Here is a 23,003-nt window from a genome sequence, read left to right as displayed (position 1 = left end):
CAACAGTGTTATTGGTGTAAACAATATGGACACATAAAAAAAGACTGCCCCCAGGGTCCTGTGCCAAAATTATGTCCCCAATGTAAAAAAGGGAAACACTGGGCAAGTGACTGTAAATCAACTAGAGACAAAGATGGTAACCCTTTACCTCTAAAAAATGAGAATCAGGGCCCCTGGCCTTGGGGCCCACAAATATATAGGGCTATCCAGTCTGTGCCTCAGATCCATTACCCCTTGACTTCCCAATTAGACAAACAAGAGGAAGCACAGGATTGGACCTCTGTGTCTCTGCCAGAGCAGTATTAACTCCAGAGATGGGAGTACAACCAATACCAACTTCGGCCCATTGTCGGCCCATTACCTAAAGGAACAGTGGGACTAATTCTGGGGAGGAGTTCTTCTGCTTTAAAAGGATTAAATATTGTCCCTGGAGTTATAGACCCTGATTTTACAGGAGAAATAAAAATCCTTGCTTCTTCACCAAGAGGCGTAGCAATAATAGCTCAGGGTGATCACATAGCCATTTTTGTTGGTCTTACCCAGCTGCCATGATCAATATCCATCAAAGAATATTATTAGGGGAAATAAAGGATTAGGTTCTACTGGCCAAAACATGGTCATGTTAACATTGGATTTAAAAGATAGAACTATGACAAAGTTAGTGATAGAAGGCAAAAGTTTTGAGGGCTTATTAGATACTGGGGCTGACAAAAGTATTATCAAAATTACAGAATGGCCCAAAGCCTGGCCACTACAACAGGCAGATCAGACTTTAAGGGGATTGGGTATAGCTTCTAATCCTAACAAAAGCGCAGCCATATTAAAATGAAAGGATGAAGAAGGTCATAGTGGTACTGTCCAACCTTAGGTCCTCGAACATCTCCCTGGTAAACTTGTGGGGGAGAGATATCATGGAACAGATGGATTTACATCTCACATCCGTGATCCCATACAGTAATCCAAAAGCTAATCAAGTGATGTTAGCCCAAGGACACATATGGGGAAAAGGTCTTGGGAAAAATAGTCAAGGACCTATTTCACCCATTTTAGTTACTCCAAAACAAGATAAAAAGGGATTGGATTTTCATTAGGTGCCACTGAAGCAATTAAAATAACATGGAAATCTGATAAACCTGTCTGGGTCCCTCAGTGGCCCCTCTCAAAAGACAAATTAGATGCGGCCCAGCAATTGGTTAATGAACAACTAGAGGCCGGACACATCAAACCATCCCCCTCTCCTTTCAACACACCAATATTCATAATAAAAAAGAAATCAGGAAAATGGAGGCTATTGCATGACCTAAGAGCATTAAATTCTATAATGGAGCCCATGGGACCTATTCAATTAGGATTACCTACTTTATCGACTATCCCAGTTAATTGGCCCTCCATTGTAATTGACATAAAAGATTGCTTCTTTTCCATTCCATTACATCCCTCAGACACCAAAAGGTTCGCATTTACTGTGCCCTCACTTAATAACAGTTCTCCTAATAAAAGATATGAATGGATAGTTCTCCCACAAGGCATGGCCAATAGCCCTACTATGTGTCAAATATATGTAAACAAGGCTATAGAACCCATACGCCTAGCAAACCCTCAACTTTTAATCTATCATTATATGGATGATGTTTTGTTAGCTCATAAAGAAAAAACTGTCTTGGGAAATTGTTATAGTTCCTTAATAAAGTTACTAAAAAGGTGGGGCTTACATATTGCATTGGTAAGGTACAAATGACAGACACCAAAAACTTCCTGGGATCTATCATAAATGCAACTATGGTTAAACCCACAAAAATTAGTATTCCAGTAGACCAACTTAAGATTTTGAATGACTTTCAAAAGCTATTAGGTGATATTAACTGGATTAGACCTTATCTTCACTTACCCACCTCAAGTTTGGGCCCCCTGTTTGACACTCTTAAAGGTGATCCTGATCCCCTTACTAAGCGGGTGCTTACCCCTAAGGCTTGAACAGCTCTCAAACTTGTTGAAACAGCTATGGAAAAGGTTCATCTTGATCGTATTGACCTAGCTAAGCCTTTATTATTCATTGTCTTGGCCACAAATAAGTTACCCACAGGAGTGTTTTGGCAAAAGGGTCCTATTCTATGGGTTCACATGAATTATGCCCCTAGCAAGGTCTTATCTTTGTTTACTGACTCTGTGGCAGAATTAAACCTTAGGGCATTAAAAGTATCCCTTTCCACCTTTGGGTCACATCCCTGGACAATAACTACGCCTTATACTACTGACCAGATACAATATCTTATTAATAATTCAAATTCATGGGCTATGGTCTTTACTACTACTTCTGCTGTGTTTGACAATCATTTGCCATCTGATCCTCTTCTCCAATTTTGGAGTCAACATCCTATAATTTTCCCTAAAGTCACCTGAAAAGAACCTATTATAGGAGCTACCCTTATATTTACTGATGGATCAAAAAATGGTACGGGTGCTATTACTATAGATAATGTTACAGAAACATTGCTGTTTAATACTCTATCGGCATGACAAACAGAACTATTAGAAGCTATAGAAGTATTCAAAACCCACCATGAGCCTTTTAACCTATTCTCTGATAGCAAATATGTTGTTAATGCTATTCAAAATTTAGAATTAACTGGTCTGCTCTCCCTCACTTCCACCATCGCTAAGCATTTACAATCTTTACAAACACTTATTTGAGATAGAAAAAGCCCTTTTTTCATTGGGCACGTTCAAGCTCATACTCGCCTTCCAGGTCCTCTAAGTTTACACAATGATTTAACAGACATGGCCACCAGAGACCCACATATCTTTGATGCACTTGAAAATGCAAAAAATTTTCATTCTGAATTTCATGTAAATGCTTCTACTCTATGTACACGCTATAAAATTACTAATAGCTTGGGACATAGTCAAGACTTATGCTAAATGTGTTACATTTATTCCTAACCCCTCATTAGGAGTAAATCCAAAAGGGCTTCAGCCCAATCATATTTGGCAAATGGATGTAACTCATCATTCAGAATTTGGAAAACTACAATTCATCCATGTGTCAATAGATACCTTTTCAGGATTTATTATGGCCTCTGCTCACTCTGGAGAAAAAACCAAAGACGTGATAACACACTGTTTACGTTCTTTCTCCATCCTAGGGGTCCCCAAACAAATTAAAACAGATAATGGTCCTGGATATACGTCCCAGGCCTTTAAACAATTTTGTTCCACCTTTGGTATTCAACATATCACAGGAATTCCCTATAATCCTACTGGACAGAGCATTGTTGAGCGTGCCCATTTAACACTTAAAAACATGCTTTATAAACAAAAAGGGGAATAGGGGCATCATACAGATCCCCAAAACACAAATTATCTGTTGTCTTGTTCATTTTAAATGTTTTAAATCTTGATTCTGAGGGCCGATCGGCTGCTGACTGTCATTCAGAGCCTAATAAAAAGCATCTACCTCAAGTGCTCTGGAAGGACATTCTATCAGGACAATGGAAAGGCCCGGATCCGGTATTAATGTGGACCCGAGGGTCTGTTTGTTTTCCCGCAGGACGCACAATCGCCAATTTGGGTGCCTAAAAGATTAGTCAAGGCTTCCTCAATAGAAAACCAAGAACAACAAGAAGATGAGGAAGTTCCTTCAACTGCTATTGTTGATGATCCCTCACCATGTTAATGGAGGAGCCATGCGCTACCTATGGGGGATAGTAAAGGTGTGGCCTTGCCTTTTGCCCCTTACTAACTCTTTCAATTTATATCCTCCTATTCTTACCACTAATTTCACATTAGGGTTACCTACTGTTATATGCCCAAAGCTATTAATAATAAGACTGATTTTCATATCCATTGGTATGACCATTGCCAGTCCTTCAAATAGCCTATTACTTGGCCTCCGTTATGGGGGGCTTGTCAGCACCTATGACCTGATAAAAGGGTCTCCAGTAATCTGGCTTTTGGACCTTGATATTTACCTAATGAGATATATATCACATCTTAAAGTACAAAAGATTTTATAGAAAATTTGGAATATAAAGGCAATTTCAACCCCTTATCCATCAGGTCCTTATGTGGACCTAAGGCATGTACGGATATAAGCCCCCTGGCTTTTGTAAAAGGAGGGTCTATAAGTAAAGGAAAGTGCACTGATCAAAAGGTTAATGGAGTTGATACTGAAATATGTAGAGAGAGTGAAATGATTGTTTTTTCATATACTCCTGTGTGCCTAGCTTTCCTTTTTGTGACTTTTAATGAGAACTTCTCTAGACAGTTATTTTCACAGATCACACAATAATGGATGGATGGATTCGATGAGCTGGTAACAAGGCTTCCTCGGCAGATCCTCGCCCTGAACGCCACTAAGGTGGAAGTCAAACTGGGAGGGCTTATCACGGGAACATTAGATAAACTAACACAATTTGGCACCAAATTTGGGGGACTCTTAGTCCCACACTAATAAGCTTGGGTATGCTTGTGTTAACTCTATTCTACATCTACAAACGCCTCAAAGCCAGTCAACAGGCTTATAACGTGATCATAAAACAGACCATGGCCGCCCTTGGAGCAGGACAATCTCCCAGTATATGGCTTAGTATGCTGGATCGGTAGTCAAAGATGGGTAACCACGGGAAAACACTGTACCAACCTAAGACAGAAGGGCCAACCCTGCCTTGGTATCCTTTGATGACGGGTAAGGACAGGATGTTGATTCCCGGGACCTAAGACAGACACGATCCCTGCCAGCTTCCTTTTCATTCCATATAAGGAAGGGGGAATTGTTGGGGGCTATGCCATGCAGACTACGCCAAGATGGTGCCTGGCAGCCAGCCAGAAGTAGTTTTGGTCACATCAGCAGTGAGGAGGTTAATTAACATAAGCACACTCAGGTGATTTGTCATTGGCCATATTCAATTAAGTCCACACATACAATGCATGCACATGTGTTCTCGAGTGCTCCTGATCATGCCTGCTCGTTTTGACCTTCACCAAGATTGGGCAGCTGGCTCCTCACCTGATCTTGAATTGGCATCAGCCCTACCCTTCAACTCCTGGAGGGGATATAAGCCGGCTCTCCTCGAGCACAGGAGTTCCAGGTTCGAGGTTCCGGTTCCTGGGTTTCCTGAATCTACAATAAACTGTTCCGAATTCAAGAGCCTTGCTATTCATTTATCTCCTGTGCCAAATTGACTCCACTGATGGCATCATTGAATGAAGAAAAAAGAGGCAAAGAAGTGAAGGAGTAAAAACTTGAATGAAGAAGAAATGGACAAGAAGTGAAGAAAGGAAAAAATAGGGGGAAAGGTCAGTCACAGAATTGCAAAAGGGAAAAAGAGACTCAAGAGAAATCTGAGAATAAATGAAGAAAACAAAGAAAAGGAAGAAGGAAAGAGACAAGAGAAGTATTATTTTAGTCTCCAATGCAGCAAACATTTGTGTCCTGGCTCTTTACTTTATGGCAAAAAATTCTAGAACTACAATGGCAAAAAAAAAAAAAAAAAAAAAATCTGCTTATTCTCAAAAACTTTTGTCCTCTAGAAAGAGAAATGTCATATAAAATATATGCATAAATATAATCCAATGTAGATTGTAACGAGTGCTATCTTACTCCAATTAGAATGGCTATTATCAAGAACACAAACAATAATAGATGTTGGCATGGATGTGGGGTAAAAGGCACACTTTTACATTGCTGGTGGAGTTGCAAATTGGTGCAGCCACTCTGAAAAGCAGTGTGGAGAATTCTTAGAAAACTTGGAATGGTTCCACCTTTTGACCCAGTTATCCCACTCCTCGGTTTATACCCAAAGGACTTAAAATCAGCATACTACAGTAATGCAGCCACATCAATGTTTATAGCAGCTCAGTTCACAATAGCTAGATTGTGGAGCCAACCTAGATACCCTTCAAAAGATGAATGGATAAAGAAACTGTGGTATATATACACAATGGAATATCATTCAGCCATAAAGAATAATAATATTATGGCATTTGTAAATAAATGGATGGAATTGGAGAATATCATGCTAAGTGAAATAAGCCAATCCCAAAAACCCAAAGACCCAATTTTCCCCCTGATAAGCGGAGAATGATATATAATGGGGGTGTGGGGATAGGGAGTGAGAGAAGATTGGAGGAACTTTAGATTATGTAGAAGGAAACGAGGTGGGGTATGAAAAATGGTGGAATGAGACAGCCATCATTACCCTATGTACATGTATGATTACACAAATGGTGTGAATCTACATCATGTACAACCATAGAAATGAAATGATGTATCCCATTTGTGTACAATGAATCAAAACGCAGTCTGTAAAAAATTTAAAAGTAAATAAAAAATTTAAAAAAAAAAAGAAAGTGCACCGGGACACAGAGAAGTCTTGTTTGGAAGTCTCTGTGTGTTTCTTGGAGAAGTGACTAAATTTGAAGAAGTAGAATTTTAACATATCATATTAGAAGGAAACAGTTTGGAAAAAAAGTGTGGAGAGAAGTAAAGAAAAGTTATGAACCAGAAATCGTGAAATTTTCTGATTGGCTTTCTTAGTATCTGGACAGCACTGGTGGGATTGTGTGGAAAGGCAAGTTCTCATTTCTTGTGGAGAGCCTTGTAACATTGCTGGGAATTTGAACTTTCAGTGCCCTTTAGCCTTGGGGAGACTCTGAGAGCTTTTCAACAGGGAAATAATAAGGTCTGAATAGTAGAATAGAAAAACACAAGTAAATTGAAAATAGAGAAGGCAACTTCAGGTAAGCTTCTTTTCTTGAAAAAGCAATTTTGGCAGTTAGGTCTAGAAATGATAGAAAAATAGTTGAAAAAGATGTTGGTATTGGGAATTATTTTATCACTCTGTTTTCATCCTATTTGCTAAGAAAGGGCATGACTTTTTTTTACCATGCATCAAAGAACTGTGAGCCATCTTCACTTAGAGACACTACAACTTAATGCTGGTATTATTGATCTGCTGTCTGACCTAAACCCCTCTGCCCCAACAGGAATTAAGGCATGTAGGCTTGAGCACCTAAAAGCTCTGCTCCTCTAACAGGAAAAACCAAATCAAAAGAAGAGGAAAACCCACCAATTCTCAGGAATCAGTCTTTTTTATCTGCAACAGAAAAAAACAGAATCTGTTCACACACTGCTTTATTTATGGAATTAAGGTGGGTTTAGTGTGCAAAATATCTTTATCTCCATAAAATTCAATTGTTGCATAGAAGAAAAAGAGCATTTACTTTTAAATGGAAATGCTTTTTATTCTAGCGCCAGGGTGTTTGGACATTCAGGTATTTGTGCACCTCTCACTTCTCACGGGTCATTCTAAAGATATATTTTAGCTAAGGAACTCATCTCTATGGAAAGGGAGACCTTATGGCCTTGAAGATTCTTTCTAAGTCATTTCAAGTATTTTCTGTGGCTTCAATTAATTTTATTCAGATTTGCTTAGTAACCCATGAGCAATGATTGTTTGGGGGTAATCCTCTATATAAGTATTAAAATAATCATTGAACTATTTGAAAAGAGAGCTACTAAAATGTTGAGTTACTTACTTTATTATGAAATTCAGACTCTCATATATCTGAATGTTATCTGGAAATCTTAATGTATTTGTTTCTCCCGAAATTAAGTCCCTGAACAATCTTCAATTGACATTGATTTACTAACACATAAAACTATTCACATAATTTGTTTTGTAACTTCTATATTGATTTCCAAATGGCTAGAAAGAATAAATAGTTTTTTAGCACGTACCATGAACATATACCTACCTATGTATCCATCATTATCTATATATATCAATCAATTTGTATTTATGAATCAATAGATATTAATAGATAATGATGGATACAGAGGTGGATAGACACAGATAGTAGCAAATAGATGCTAGCATATAACCTTGCATGCAAGGTAAGAGAGTTAATGACAGTGGACACTTCACATTGGTATATCTGATACTTAGCTGGTGTTTGAAGTTTCTCCTAAATTTTGCCTTCCTTTTTTAGCCACTCTCTTTGCTATTTAGATCATAGACATAAATTATAAATCATTCCTCTCTATGGCTAAGATAATGCATTCTCTAATAGTGAATCTTTATTTCTTACTTACCACATTGATCAATTCTCTAACTGTGGATCTCTTCAATTCACTGTCTAGGTAGATTATATAATTTAAAAGTCTCCTTAGGGGAAAATATTATTCAACAACTACATAGAAACCTAATGGTTGGGTCATTTAACATTCAAATCAAAGTCACTGTGTAGCCAGTCCTATTAACTGAGCAGACATTAGCTGTAAAGATGGCCAAAAAAAAAGTCACTGAAAAATGATTGAGTCAGTGATTGCAAATAGGCTCTAAATGTTCTTCATTAATTGAAATTTTTATCTCCAGAAAAAGAGTTGGCAGGATTCTTGGTTAAGTATTCCTGTAGACCAAGTGAGCCAATCACTATAAGCATTTTATTTTTTCTTATATTTCAGTTGGTACGTTATAATCATACATGATTGTGGGATTCGTTATGCCATATTGTTACATGCACCTAACATAATTTGATGGCTCTCTTTCCCTAGTACCTTCCCTTTCCGTCCTCTCCTCTCTTCCTCTCAATCCCTTCCTCTACTCTATCTACCTTCCTTCTATTTTTGTGAGATCCCCCACCCCATTTAAAATATTCCCTTTCTCGCTCTTTTTCTAACTTCCTCATAGGAGAGAAAATATTTGACCCTTTACTATCTGAGTTTGGTTTATTCTACTTAGCATAATGTTCTCCTATTTCATCCAGTTACCCACGAATGATATAATTTCATTGTTCTTTATGGTTGAGTGACATTTGATGGAATGTATGTATGTATATGGCAGATATTGCTACAGTATGAGGATTTTAGATCTTTTGGATAAATATCGAGGAGTGGAATAGCTGGGTCATATGGAGGTTCCATTCCCATCCTTCTTTCCAACGCGGTAGTACTAATTTGAATTCCCACCAACAATATGTAAGTATATCTTTTTCCCAACATCCCCACCAGGAATTGGTGTTATTTGAATTCTTGATGATTGCCATTGTACTAGTGAGATGAAACCTTAGTGTAGTTTTGATTCACATTTCCCTGATTGTTAAGGATGTTAAGCACTTTCTTTAGGTGTTTGTTGGTTATTAGTATTTTTTTCTTTTGAGAAATGTTTATTTATATATTTTGCTCATTTGCTGATTGGGCTATTCGTTTTTTTGGTGTTGAATATTTTGAATTCTTTCTATATTCTGGATATTAATCTCCTGTCAGAAGAGTAGCTGGCAGATTTTTCTCCCATTCTGTAGGATGAGCCTTTTGTTTTTGTATAGAGTGATTTGTACATTTTTAAGTGGTTGAAAAATACAGCAGAATGTTTCAAAACATAATAAAACCATAAGAAATTTAAATTTCACTGCCCATAAGTAAGGATTTATTAGAATATAGCCATTCAGTCATCTATATATTGTCTCTGTTTCTTACTACAGTGAGAGAGTTGGGTGATTGTAACAGAACCTGTAGTCAATGAATTCTGAATATTTACTATTTGATCCTTTAGAGAAAAATTTTGCCAGAATGAATATATGAATATACATATATTTGTGTGTATGTGTGTGTGTGTATGTCTGTGTGTGTGTGTGTGTGTGTGTGTGTATACATATATAAAGCAAGTAGGAGAATTTATTGAATCATGTAGCTTAGGAGTGGATCTAGTAACAGACATGACCAGATTTAAGTTTGGGCTCTTGCAGGCAGCTATCTCTGCCTGTTTTGGATTGAGTATAGCCTTTGGTACCACAAAACAATATACATGGGCTAAGTGTGGGTAAGGTTGTTTTTGAAACAAAAAATTAGGAAGGAGGAGAAATGGTTGCATAGCACACAAGGCCAGTAGATGACCACTGTAGAAAGAAAGGAAGGTATTAATTTGTCACTTCAATTGTAGAGGTAATAATACCTAATCTCAAAAAAGCTAAAAGATTAGATTTCCTGGATGGAGAACATGATTTGTCTAATATCTCGCTGATACTTTCTAGTGCTCTAAAATATCTTTCCAAATAGTAGTTCCTGAGGTCCCAAGTGTGTATGTACACCAGCCTGATGGAAAATTTAGAGCCTTCCATAATCCTCAAAGTCATCTTGACTCCATCCTTGTCAAACTAACTTCAACCATTTAGCAAGACCCAAGGAAGAGGGAGTTAGAGAACAGATTAGTTTAGTGTTAGGAAGGCAGAAAAGTAGGGAGAAAATTTCAGAGCAGGTGTCCCCTAGTGAGAAAGAATGTCTCACCATCAGGGCCCAGAAAGTGATTGGGATCATGGGTGATCATGTACATGTATATGTGTATGGTGGGAGCAGGAAAGAAGTCGAGGAAGAGCAGAAAAGGAGAGAAGGCAGGACAAATCGGGAGAAGAGGAGAAGAGGAGGGAGGGAATGCTTGGCCTTCAAGATAGGGGGAAAAATATACTAAAAGAGGACTTGAGAAGAGGGGCTGGAAGACAATTTCTGCCTTTTTACAATTGTGCACCAGTAGGATACTGGCGCATTTCCCAGGTGTAGACTGATCTCTGTCCCGAGTATGAACAGAGAGTAGACTCAATATGCCAGGCATTCCCATTTGCATTGAGCAAGCAATGAGAGGATTTCTATATAGAATTCTGAGAATAATGAAAGTGCACAGTTCAGCAAGGGTGACTCACTTTGTGAGTCGGTTGCATAATGCTGTCTCTTTATGAGTTATCACTCAAATCAAGTGTCAATGTCATGCCAGTGATTGGGGCCTCAGCTTCACTCAGAAAGAATCTTCAGCTCAACCGGCTGGCCACCTGCCGAGTTCATCTTTTACTTTGGGAGAAGGTACTTGACATCTGTATGCATAGAACATGACAACCTTGGGAGTTAGATCCAAAATAAATTCAAAATTGTCATCTGCATAGTTTCGTATTCAGTTTCCAGATGAGCAAAATGCCTTAGCACCTTCATTGTGAATTCAATCCAATTCCTAAACATTTAAAACAGCAGGGACGTAACAAAGCAGACATTTAGCTGAACAGTGAGCTCGATTCTGGTTTGTACAGAAAACATGAACTAGATGTTAAATAAATGCCAATTTTCATCAATGTGTTTCCAATTTCCATACTCCAGAATTTCAGTGCCACATAAATTCATTAGGAATAAAAGTATAACCATAAGCAGAGCTTTTATTAATTCAGTTCTTCCACTTGTCTCATTTGGATTTGAGCTCTGACATTTCTTAAAAGAATGTAATTCTTTTAAATCTAAGAAAATTGTTTTAAGACCTATGAGAAAAGTCTGGCTCCTTGGCATTGTAAACAAGGTAAGTCATCTGGAGCCCTGTATCTAATCCTTCAACTACTTACAGTTTCTTACGCTTGTATTTGTGCTTCACACTGATGAAGGAATTAGACTCTGAGAAAAGGAAATGCAATCAACATGAATTCCTGTTACGTCTTGGCAAGAAAAATCATTTTTCTGCTTCACTCTTTGCTTAGGTTCTTTCCTCTCAAATATAATGGTGGCACACCCTAGGTTAAGAGTAAATAGTTTCTCTGTAGACTGAATGGACTAAGATGAAACCAGCAAGAAGCAAGAAAATCAGGGGGAATATGAGTCTAAGACTTAATTAAGATGGAGACAAAAAAGATTGCTGAAAGGAAGAGAAAGAGCTCCTCTAGGATATATTGTGTGCCTCAGGAGCAATACCATATCAAAGAAGGTTTGCTCTAGGCACCAGGGAGCATTCTGGGGCTCAAAAGATGACAACCAGCAAGCTATGCAATTGATGTCTATTTTGTTTGCCTGCCCATCTTTTCTTCCAGTGTGGTTCTCCTCCCCTGCTTTCAGTCCACATGGATCACATAGGGCTGATCTTACCTCCCTGTCCCACCTCCCACACATCATTATGGTCATGTGACCCTCCAGGTCTGACCCTTAACAGAATCTATTCACTTAGCTTCACTGAATTATCAGGGCTGGACTGCAATCCAAGACATTCCAAAGATGCCTCAGTGCTTTCTTGGGTCTACTTACTAGAAAAGATCCAAAAAAATCTGTCCCTATTTTTCTTCAGATGGGTAAGCTGGCAGACTTGAGGTCAGATGCAGTAAACTTTCTTACTTTCATGGAAGAAGCTACTTCAGAACGAGACCAATATGATAGGGAGAAAATAGACCTGAGTGACTGGTACTCACAGGCACATAAAGATACTAGTGTTCTTTGAGTCTTTGAACCAAACCATGCCTGGTTTTCTGGGATGTCCTAATTATATAAACCTTTAAAACATTCTCTACTTTGTAATCTAGTCTGACCTGAGTTTTTATTGACTTCTTTTTTTTACTTAATTTCTTTCAACTGATCCTACTTATATACAATATCTATTTTCACTGTTACCCTGGATTACAGTAGGAATGTGACACAAGGAAAAATATAGGAAAAGGCTTAGGAGAGGTGTTACATTGGTGTCAAATACCAGGAATCCTTCAAATCATCTCCTACTTGAGAAACCAAGTGCAGATGTATTTTTTTAAATAGCAAGTTGTTTTTCTTTCCCTTGATGTTGTTGGGGGAGGATGATTATCTCAAGAGAATTTACTCCTGCACATTTTATTACTCATCCCATCATCTAGTACATCTCAGTTTGAACAAATTCTAATACTTTAAGATGCCCACTTCAATTTATGTCGTGACAGTCTCATCTTCAAAATATACTGTAGGTTCTGAACAACACCTGAGTTAAGACTGAATCATAACAAGAGAAAGCTCATGGGTAATGGTGATCTATTACAATATGCCCCTAATTCCTTTTTTAAAGCCCTTCATCTATAGCTATTCTTTATAGATAACTATTATCAATTTTCTTACACATATGAACACAGCAAAGAAATTCCACTACCATGCAATTTAGTAATAAAGATTTACTTGTTGATACTTTATTAAGAGCTCTACTGGTCTATCTACAGTGATTTATTTTTGTTGTTGTTCTTGAAAGGGACCAGTCTTGAATAAGAACCAATATTTCCTTGGAATCTTGTTCTTTTCTAAGAGCTATGAGTCATGAAGCAAAACGAACCTATGAATCACTATCCCCAACAGAGAACACATTTATAATAAGGTTGTCTTCAGTTGCATGTTTTACTTACATCAAGAAGAATTTCTTAAAATAATCCAAAACTCCAACAATAACCTATCTATTATTCTGAAGGACTTATTTAATTGACATGGAAGAATAAAAGACCAGTTAACACGGAGAGCCTGGAATTATAGGTTCAAGTCTTGGTTCTGAATAGATTGCTGAATATCTTGGGACTTGATTTTTCTGTGAATGTGATACAGGACCAAAATCTGCACTGAACTCAGATCATATCCATGACAAAATCATATAGCTAATGGATATGGTTTATTTATTTTTTGATTAAGATTATGTACTTAAATATTACTTCCTAAGGAGCTAAATAATAAGACAGTAACATATATTGAAGCATAGGCTTTGTCTGCATAACACCAAGCATTTAATTTAAAAGTGAAAAAAATCAGGTAATCAAACTTTTCTACACAAACTCTATTCAATAGAGTGTCCTTTTTCTATAATGTAGTGAATTTAGCTGTAGTAACCATGATTAGGTAGCAAATTTTTGTTAGGTGGATTGTTAGGTGAAGGTGAGGATCTTCTACAATATCAAGTTTAATACCCAGAGTCACATGGAGTTATTTGTGCTGTCCTGTGTAAAATCCTGACTTTGCTTTTGGATATCCAAATCCCTTTCCAAAGAAAATGCTCATACAATGGGAAGAGCATGAGATTTGAGACAAACAGAGTTAAATCCTGATCCTGGCGTGAATTCTGTTACCAGTGGTTTTGTGACATTAAGCAAGACCTTGACTTCATTGGATTTCAGTTTCCTCACATAGAAAATGAGCATAACAATATTATTCAGCTGATAGCAAAGTTGATTGTTCAGTAAAATTAAAATATAACATATTGCATAACAATAACTTGTTGATAGATGCTAACATCCAGTGCATTACGCTCTGTAGGGGACTGATCCTTCCACCTGCAACTGTGCAAAACTTCACTATTCATTAAAACTTCCAGAGCCATTTCCACACAGGGAGGAACTGTTGGTGACATGATAGCTCTCTTACTCAGTATATTTACCTTCCAAAAACTTTGAGAATATTTCAGAAATACTGTTTGGCATGAGAGAGTATATCTTCTTCTTTCTTTCTTTCTTTCTTTCTTTCTTTCTTTCTTTCTTTCTTTCTTTCTTTCTTTCTTTCTTTTTTTTTAAGTCCACAGGCTTTTATTTGTTTACATTTATTATGCCATGAATTCATAGGGAATAGGTTCCAGCAGCTCAGGGTCCTTTCCATTTGTTCTCACAAAATGTGCTCCTCTGGGTGGAGCAGGCTGGCGTTTCAGCTGAACCCAGGCAACTTTCTCTTTGACTTCCTTCTTTTTCAGATTATTTTCCCTCACACGTTTCAGGAAGCTGTCTCACTCTTAGTGTGCTGAATATGCTCAACACGTATGTTAATTCTCTTGGCAAGAATCTTGCCCTTAACTTGCTTTTTCACAACAATGCCAACAGCATGCTGGGTAACATTGTAGACTCCCAGTTTTGCCATGATAACATTTATGGGGCATTCCTTTTTGAACAGTACCCATTCCCTCAATGTCCACAGTATCACCTTTCTTATAGATTTGCATGTATGTGGCCAAAGGAACAACTCCGTGTTTTCTAAAAGGCCAAGAGAACATGTATCAGGTTCCTCTCCTCTTTCCCTCTGTGTTCGTCATTTTGGTGAATTACTGGAAGATGGCAGTTCCAGCTGAAAGGAATCAAGAGTATATCTTCTAAATGTGCAGTCAGATTTATGAGTTAGGTCATATGGTCATAGTTACTGAAGATTTGAGTGAACCTCTTACACTAATGGAATTATACCCTCTGCTTCCTTGATATCAGAGCTAAATATTTACACTGCTTTCATGTCAAATTCTGAAACTTGTTTGAAGGACCTTTCCTAGTTGCCCTATCCCCCAACTCAGAGGTTTTCAAAAGGGTTGTGTATCAGAAATTACCATGGACTTTGGATTCCTTTCCCAACCTACTACATGAGGGTCTCTCAAAGTGGACACACAATCAAGATTTTTAGTTCATGAATGATTCAGGATATACTTTTCATCCTTTCAGGTCAAATACTTATTTATTCCCTATTACCCACTTTGACAGGTACATTAAGCCCATGAACCAGAACCTACAGCATTGCTTTTGGTTTTATTACTATTAACTCTACTTTACAGGTGTGGAACTGGAGAAAGAGATGTTAAGTGAATTTTCTAAGATTGGATAAAGAACAAGAAATGAAAGTAGGGCTCAAACTCAGATTGTCAAGTTGCAAATCCCTCCTCTTTCCTATATTGTATGAAAATGTCAGGAGCCTTTCTTCCAGACAAGGCATTTGGCCTGGGAGGGCTGAGAAGTTGTTTCTCCTGTGCCTAATTCCCACATGTTACCACCATGGATTACCAATGTGGTCTCAAGACTGTTGAGGAAAATGTCGGAACATTCTGAAGCAGGCCACTGAAAAGGGCTATGTTGTCCCACAGATTTTTCTCAAGGACCTCCACACATATAATCAGGATGTTTTTCTAATGGACACTTTAGTATCTGTTGGTCTAATAAGTTCGAAGAATAGTATTTTGTCTCATTTTCATTCTTTAACTTCAGTGACTTGTTTTTGTATGTGAGGGTGGTCTGGTTGTGACATCTGTAAACCCATTGATCACTAGGGTTGCTTTGGCTGATCTGGTTGACTATACTGGTGTCCCTCCTTCCTCCCTCACCTCACCATGTGTGTCCCTCCCGAAACTGCATAGAGGAGGACCTTTCTTCTATCAAGGGTACATGGGTAGATGCACTCCCCTGCTAGAACCTCCAAACAAGCTCTTAAGGTCAATGACTTTTGTTTTAATTAAAGTTGTATTGACATTAATTTTAAGAAAAAAATATTTCAAAGGCTCTAGTTGGGCATGGTGGCTCACATCTGTAACCCCAGTGACTCTGGAGGCAGAGGAAGTAGGATTGCAAGTTCAAAGCCAATCTTAGCAACTCAGCAAGACCCTGTCTCAAAATAAAAAATAAAAAAGGATGGGGATAGGACTCAGTGGTTAAATGTCCCCTATGTTCAATCCCAGTACTAAGAATAAAATAAAATAAATAAAAGAAAATAAAAGAAAAAACGTTCTGTAATCTTTGCATGCATTGACCTCATGACACTTTTGGGGCTAACAGATGTGTCAGTTGCTTTTGGAATTTTGAGCTATATAATCATGTAAGGGCACCATATACTTAAATTAGCGAATTAATATATCCAGTGCTTGGCACAACTTTACATATGTATTGTGATTTTATTTCATCTCAAGCCTCTTTTCCCTAAGAAGTCAATAAAAAGTATAATAAAAAAATGTTTAGGTGAATTAACAGGGAGTAAAGGTACTATTTGAAGATGACTAATAATTATAAAAGATAAAATATGCAAGCAGTAAATGGAAAAATTAGTCATGAGATCATAAAATTGCTCAGTCATTGCTGAAAAATTATGCCAACTATCTAAACTGTAGAAAGTTCTACTTAGGGACCAGGATTGAGACTATACAATACCCCTTATAGTTCTTAGCATAGAGTTAGCTGCATAGAAATTTTATACTTAATGCTTTTTATTTTTTATTTTTACAGACTGCATCTTGATTCATTGTACACAAATGGGGTACACCATTTCATTTCTATTGTTGTGCACAATGTAGATACATACCATTCATGTACATAGAGTAATGATCTTATTCCACCATTTTTATCTTATTCCACCATTTTTCATACCCTCCTCCCTTTCATTTCCCTCTACATAATCTAAAGTTCCTCCATTCTTCTCTCACCCACATCTGCACTCCACCATTATATATCATCATCCACTTATCAAGGAAAACATTCAGCCTTGGTATTTTAGAATTGGCTTATTTCACTTAGTATGATATTCTCCAATTCCATTCATTTATCTGCAAATACCATAATATTATTCTTTTTTATGGTGAGTAATATTCCATTGTGTATAAATACCACAGTTTCTTTATCCATCCATCTGTTGAAGGGCATCTAGGTTGGTTCCACAATCTAGTTATTGTGAACTGAGCTGCTATAAACATTGATGTGACTGCGTTACTGTAGTATGATGATTTTAAGCCCTTTGGGTATAAAACAAGGAGTGAGATAACTGGGTCAAAAGGCGGATCTATTCCAAGTTTTCTAAGGATTCTCCACACTGCTTTCCAGAGTGGCTGCACCAATTTGCAACTCCACCAGCAATGTAAAAGTGTGCCTTTTCCCCCCACATCCATGCCAACGCTATTATTGTTTGTGTTCTTGATAATAGCCATTCTAATTGGAGTAAGACTATTAGGAATAGTTGCTCTTCGTTTCTTCAGATGAGTAGTAAATACAATGATGAGTAGTTATACAATGAGAATGACATATTAATTTTTTTCTGATCAGCTTTTCTCTACAAAGAATTCTTCCCCATTTATTCAATGAAATCTTGGGCAGGTCCCATGATCCTGGTGAATATCAGATAACAAATCACCCTCTGGTTTTCTGGTTACTTTTAGTATTAAGAATACTCACTTCAGGCATCACAATACCCAAAAGTAAAAAATCAAAACTCTGTTCCAACGTATAGAGTTTTGAGATTTTACTTCTCTCCTCCCTCAGCTTGAGGTTTCTACAGATGGGAAGCCTCATTGGAAAGGACCCAGTGGGATTCTTCTTTATTTTCCAAGATGGGTGTTTCTACTCCTCTCTTCCCACTTACAAAGCTGCTTTAGACACCTCTAGGATTTAAGTAGGAAGAGGAAGGAGAGGTCCAGCAACTGTGGTCATTGCCCTGCCCACAACCCATCACATTCAGCCCAGGGTACCCAAGGCTGCCACCTGCAATGCTAGGACTCCAGCTGAGAGCTTTCTTTGACCTGTGGAGCTCCTTCCTTTTGCATCTGGAGCAGGCCAGAACTGCTGAGGAATTAATCCTCCCAGGAGGAGCTCTCCACTGATGGTTGACAAGAATTGAAGAAGGCCCAGCTCCTTCAGCAGGAATCACTCCATGGCACGTTCTTTACTGTGTCCCAGAATAGAGGCTGACACTCCAGTTCCCATAGCTTCAATCTATTCAGTTGCTTGCATGCTTCTAGCTTCCTTCCCTTTCTTTCTAACTATTCTCATGTCTGTGCTTCTGGAGATCATCTCCAAGTGCAGTAAAATATTTACCCTCATATCTGTGTTTAGAGTCTGCTCCCATAGGAACTCAAAATTAAGAGGAAAAGAGCAAGCACTATGTTATTTGTAAAACAAAGATATACCTGACATTGGTTTCCTCTGACTGTAGCAGGCAGTGTAAGCTCTCATTCTATGAGCTTTCTGGATTCTTAAAAGAATTCTCTTTCTTGGGGCATGATGCAGGTTCTTCGGAATCCTCCATTTTTGGAGCTATGTCATCTTTTACTTAGGTTACTATACTTGGGTGATATTCTCCTATAGCTGGCTACTTATGAATGTCAGTCTTTTTGTGTGTGTGTGTGTGTCTTCTACATCATGAAAAAGTTAAAAATCCATTGTTCCTTGAAGTGGCTTCCTCATGCATTTTTCACTCTGATGAGCCCTGAGAGTACAGGTCATTCCTAAGGAACAATCTTTCTTTGCTGGACAGCATTGCTTTCTGTTTTGTAGGCTTTTCCTAACAAGAGATTTCCATCACACTGTTGTCCTACAGCCTCCACAGACCATAGGTCAAGATTTTAATTTTATCTCCTTAAAATCTAATCCTCTAAGCTTGTATATTATGAGATTCTCATTCTCCTCTTCCTTCTCATAGAAACACAATGTATTTCCCTCTGAAGATGTCTTATCTCTAATTTCCAATTGCTTTGATACTTTATCTATACCTGTGTGTACCTTTGTGGGAATGAGTTTCCTTGGGTTCCAAAACTGATTTTCAACACTTTTCAAGTCCAAGACTAGTGTTCCATAAATCAGTAATGGGAGTTCTTGACAGTTATTGCTTTGGAGACTCAACAAAAACTGGGACAGAACAAACCTCAGTTGAACATTCTATTATTTACATTATTATCATTACATTTTTAAAAGTTCAGTAATGGTTAAGCCTGTATTTTGTATAAGCGCTATACTCAGTTGAGTATAGGACTACATTCTTGCCCTAAAAGACCTTCTAATTTAGTAGAAGACAGACATGTAAATTATATAGTGTCACAGGAAATACACAAGAGTAGAGTTTTAGAAGACACAAAATTTTAGAAAGGAATTAATGACTAATTTTTTCAGAGTCAGGGAAAGCAGAATATCTGACAAGTTGATAGAACTTTGCCAGATAAATGGAAAGGGAAGTCTATGCAGACATATGAAGAAGCATGAAATATTTAGGGAACCAGAAAGGTTTAGGTGTACTTGTGGGGTGTAAAGTTTGTAAGGGAGCCAAGAAAGAGATGAAGTTAAATAAGCAAATTGGAAAAGAATAAATTCTTTCAAAGGAGTTTAAACTAAATCCTGCAAGTTCTGAAGAGGTTTAAGCAAGATATTAGCTAGGAAAAATTTAGTTCAGAATTACTATTATACTGCTGCATACTGAAGAGTTTATAAGAAAGCAATATTAAGGGCAGGAAAGCTAGTTAGGAATCTATGAGGTTCAACTGGTACCATGGATTTGGATAACACAATAGCTATGAAGATGGAAGCTGTAAACTATAAATACTTGAGGGCATATATTTTACTTTATTAATTTCCAAACCTCTGGTGGTAAAAAAAAAAAAAAAAAGTGTCTGGTATACAGTAGTTTATCAATAGAAATTGGCAAATGAATTAGTGAATGTATCACTTGTTGGTTGATCACATGCTCTAGATGAGAGATTAGAAACATATATTGAATTACATAGGTTGGTAGAGAGTTGAAACTTAAATTTAGACAAGGAATAGAGATATATACAGATTCTCTTGACTTATAATAGCATTATATCCCAAAACACCCATTGTAAATGGAAAACACATTTAATGCAACTAACCTACTAAACATCATAGCTTAGACTAGACTACCTTTAAAAATGTTCAGAACACTTACATTAGCCTACAGTTGGGCAAAACCATTTTATTTTATTTTATTTTTAATATAACATCAATTTTATTTACTGATCTAGGCAGCCAGGGGATGGAAGAATATGCAATGTGAAGTAAACACATTCATACTGGGGGTAAGGGATGCTGGTAGGAGACATCATACTGGGAGTAAGGGATGCTGGAAGGAGTCACAACTTTTTAAATTAAAAACATGTGTAAAGTATTTAGCAAAAATCACAGAAAACAGATAAAACAAGTTTATTTTGTTAAAAAGTTCTGCTTTATGGGTTTGCTAATGTGCTTGTGTCTGTGAAGGGGATGTCTCCAGTCACCTTCTTTCTAAGGGAGGGGAAAGAATTGTGAATTTGGGGGCCATCTCCTAGGATGACTGGAGACCCTCAGAATGTCTGTCCCTTGGTCCACATGGCTGCCTGGGAGCCACAACTCCTTATCAAAGCCCATTTTATAATAAAGTATTGAATATTTGATATACATATACGAATGGTTTTGTAGACACAATGGAATGTTAAAATACAAAACATAATAGAATATTAAAAGTACTGACAGCATGTAGAATATCAGTCATTTACTCTCATGATCACGTGGTAAATGGGGAGTTGTATCTCATTGCCACTGCTCAGCATTACATTAGAGTATTGTACTGAATATGGTTAGCCCAGGAAAAGACGACAAAGTATGATTTCTAGTCAATTATTATTTTCACGTGATTATAAAGTCAAGAGACTATAATTGAACTATTATAAGTCAGGCACCATCTGTATTTGGGAAACCCTGGAAGCAGATGAACTCACCTATGGAATGCTCTGAGAGTGAAAAAATTTTAAAAGATGATTTTTTTTAAACACCAATATATCTGTCCATAATCATCAAACACTAATGGAGCACATACCATGAACTCCATGTGAAGAATTTTATTCTCATTATCTCAATTATACCCATAGCACCAGTGAAGAAGACATTGCTATTTTACATAGAAGGAAACCTAGGCTGAGAGCTTTAAGAATTCACAAAGGTCTCACGGCTGGTGTGCAGCAGAACAGGAACCAAAGAGACTTTGAGGAACTGTTAAGTCAGTGCTCCTAACTCTGAGTGACCTAGAATCCTAGATTGCACTTGTGTACTGCAACTTCCCTTCTCTAGAACAATTTTCATCTACAGCTCAGTCATGTTTTCTTCAGGTTACTCATCTTAGTGGCTCCTAAGACCAGATAATACTAGCCTGTGGGTCTAGTATTCCTGTATTCCTGTCAGGGATTTCTCTTCAGGAGCCCAAACGGAGAAAAGATGGACTGAAAACACAGTTTAAGAAGTTGGCTGGACCTGGTAAGACATTTTTTTTCCAGAGATTGGGAAAAATGAGGGAAGGATGAACATAGGTTAGTGGTTCTCAGTCCTGGCTGAACACAGAATCACTGGAGGAGCTTTATCTAAAAACACCAGTACACATTCCTGAAAATTAATTTTGAATCTCAAAATGAAACACAGACATGAAAACAAATCCCCAGGTGATTTCAATGTGTACTCCATGTTAACAAGTATGGATACAAGAGGAGGCAAGTTAATGGGGAAGCCAGGATATGTAGACATTTCACAGTAGATGGCTGCCATTTTCTTGTAGAAATTATTTGCCTAGGACACATGTTGAGGCTAATGGGTGAGCTTTGGATTCAGTGCTGAAGAATAGGAAAAGAAAAATACTATAGAAAAATGGGAAAGGAAACTGATCAAATATAAGAGGGCTGTGAAACAGACCAGTGGGGTCAGCTAAAGTTGAAAACCCTTAACTTTTGGGTGCCCTAATTTCATTGTGTGATGTTCCCTAAGAGCACCTGCACATCAGAATGGAAAAAAGAATATGGTTTTTAAAAATTTGTCTGGGGATGGACATGGTAAGGTTGAAATGGCAGAAGGACAAAGGGAACAAATGAGTCAGTGAAGTGACATTTTGTGTAGTCTGGATTGTAACCAATGTAGTCTAGATAGAAAAAAAAAAGTTTAGGGAGATGGAATGAAAAAAGCACTCAAATATACAGACTTTTTTGTTATTATTGATATTTCTTCATAGGGATATTGGAAGTATTTAGTACTGATGATGGCAAGTAATTACCTGCAGATCCATTGTTACTGAGTTTCTCCTGGTTACAAGGTTCAGGACTCTCAGGTCTCTAGAAACAACATAATGAGATGACCTCAAGGAGTTTATCTTTCTGTCCTTCCTGACTTGCCAGACTAGATTCTACCTATTCTACTACACTGTCTCAACACATACAGAACTTTTAACTGGAGTTGCTTTTTGCACAGATTCTATTGGTTACTATGGTACCCATTTCTTGGGCTATCTCCTCTAGTTATCATCAAGGTACTATTGCACTTATATTTTTAGAATTGTACCCAGAGTGTAAGCCAGGCTTTTAGTTATTCATTAACTCAACAAGTATTCATTGAGCCCTTATTATGACCTAGATATTGTGTTTCGCAATTGTTAATTTTTTCCTCATTCCACAGTTATTCATTGAGTACCTTGAGGGAGGATAACTTGCAAGACATTGAAATAGACAGACAGACAGACACACATAGACACACACATACACAAATCAGGCTTTTTTCTGACATAGCACCAACTCTTCCTACTTCTTAGGTGTGTTCCACATTTAGGATTTTATGCTCCATACTAACCAAGTTTTTGAATTTGCCAAAAAAGGGTTTTATCGATCCCCAAAGAATCAATTTCTCCCTAGCAAGGGTTTCTTGCATGTACTGTTCTGTTCATCCCTCATTTCTTCTAGAAATACTACTCC

General features: G+C 37.5%; 1 pseudogene across 1 annotated transcript; it reads right to left on the bottom strand.

Moving 5' to 3' along the window:
• Positions 1–14,286: 14,286 nt before the first annotated feature.
• LOC306659183 (large ribosomal subunit protein eL21-like) lies at positions 14,287–16,035 on the bottom strand (annotated as a pseudogene). Its single transcript has one exon. The product of its transcript is annotated as a large ribosomal subunit protein eL21-like (transcript).
• Positions 16,036–23,003: the final 6,968 nt, after the last annotated feature.

This window comes from Sciurus vulgaris (genome assembly GCF_902686455.1).
Source record: "Sciurus vulgaris genome assembly, chromosome: 4".
NCBI classification, from domain to species: Eukaryota; Metazoa; Chordata; class Mammalia; order Rodentia; family Sciuridae; genus Sciurus; species Sciurus vulgaris.
The sequence above is the reverse complement of the archived record's forward strand: the minus strand, read 5'-3'. Positions and strand labels throughout refer to the sequence as shown.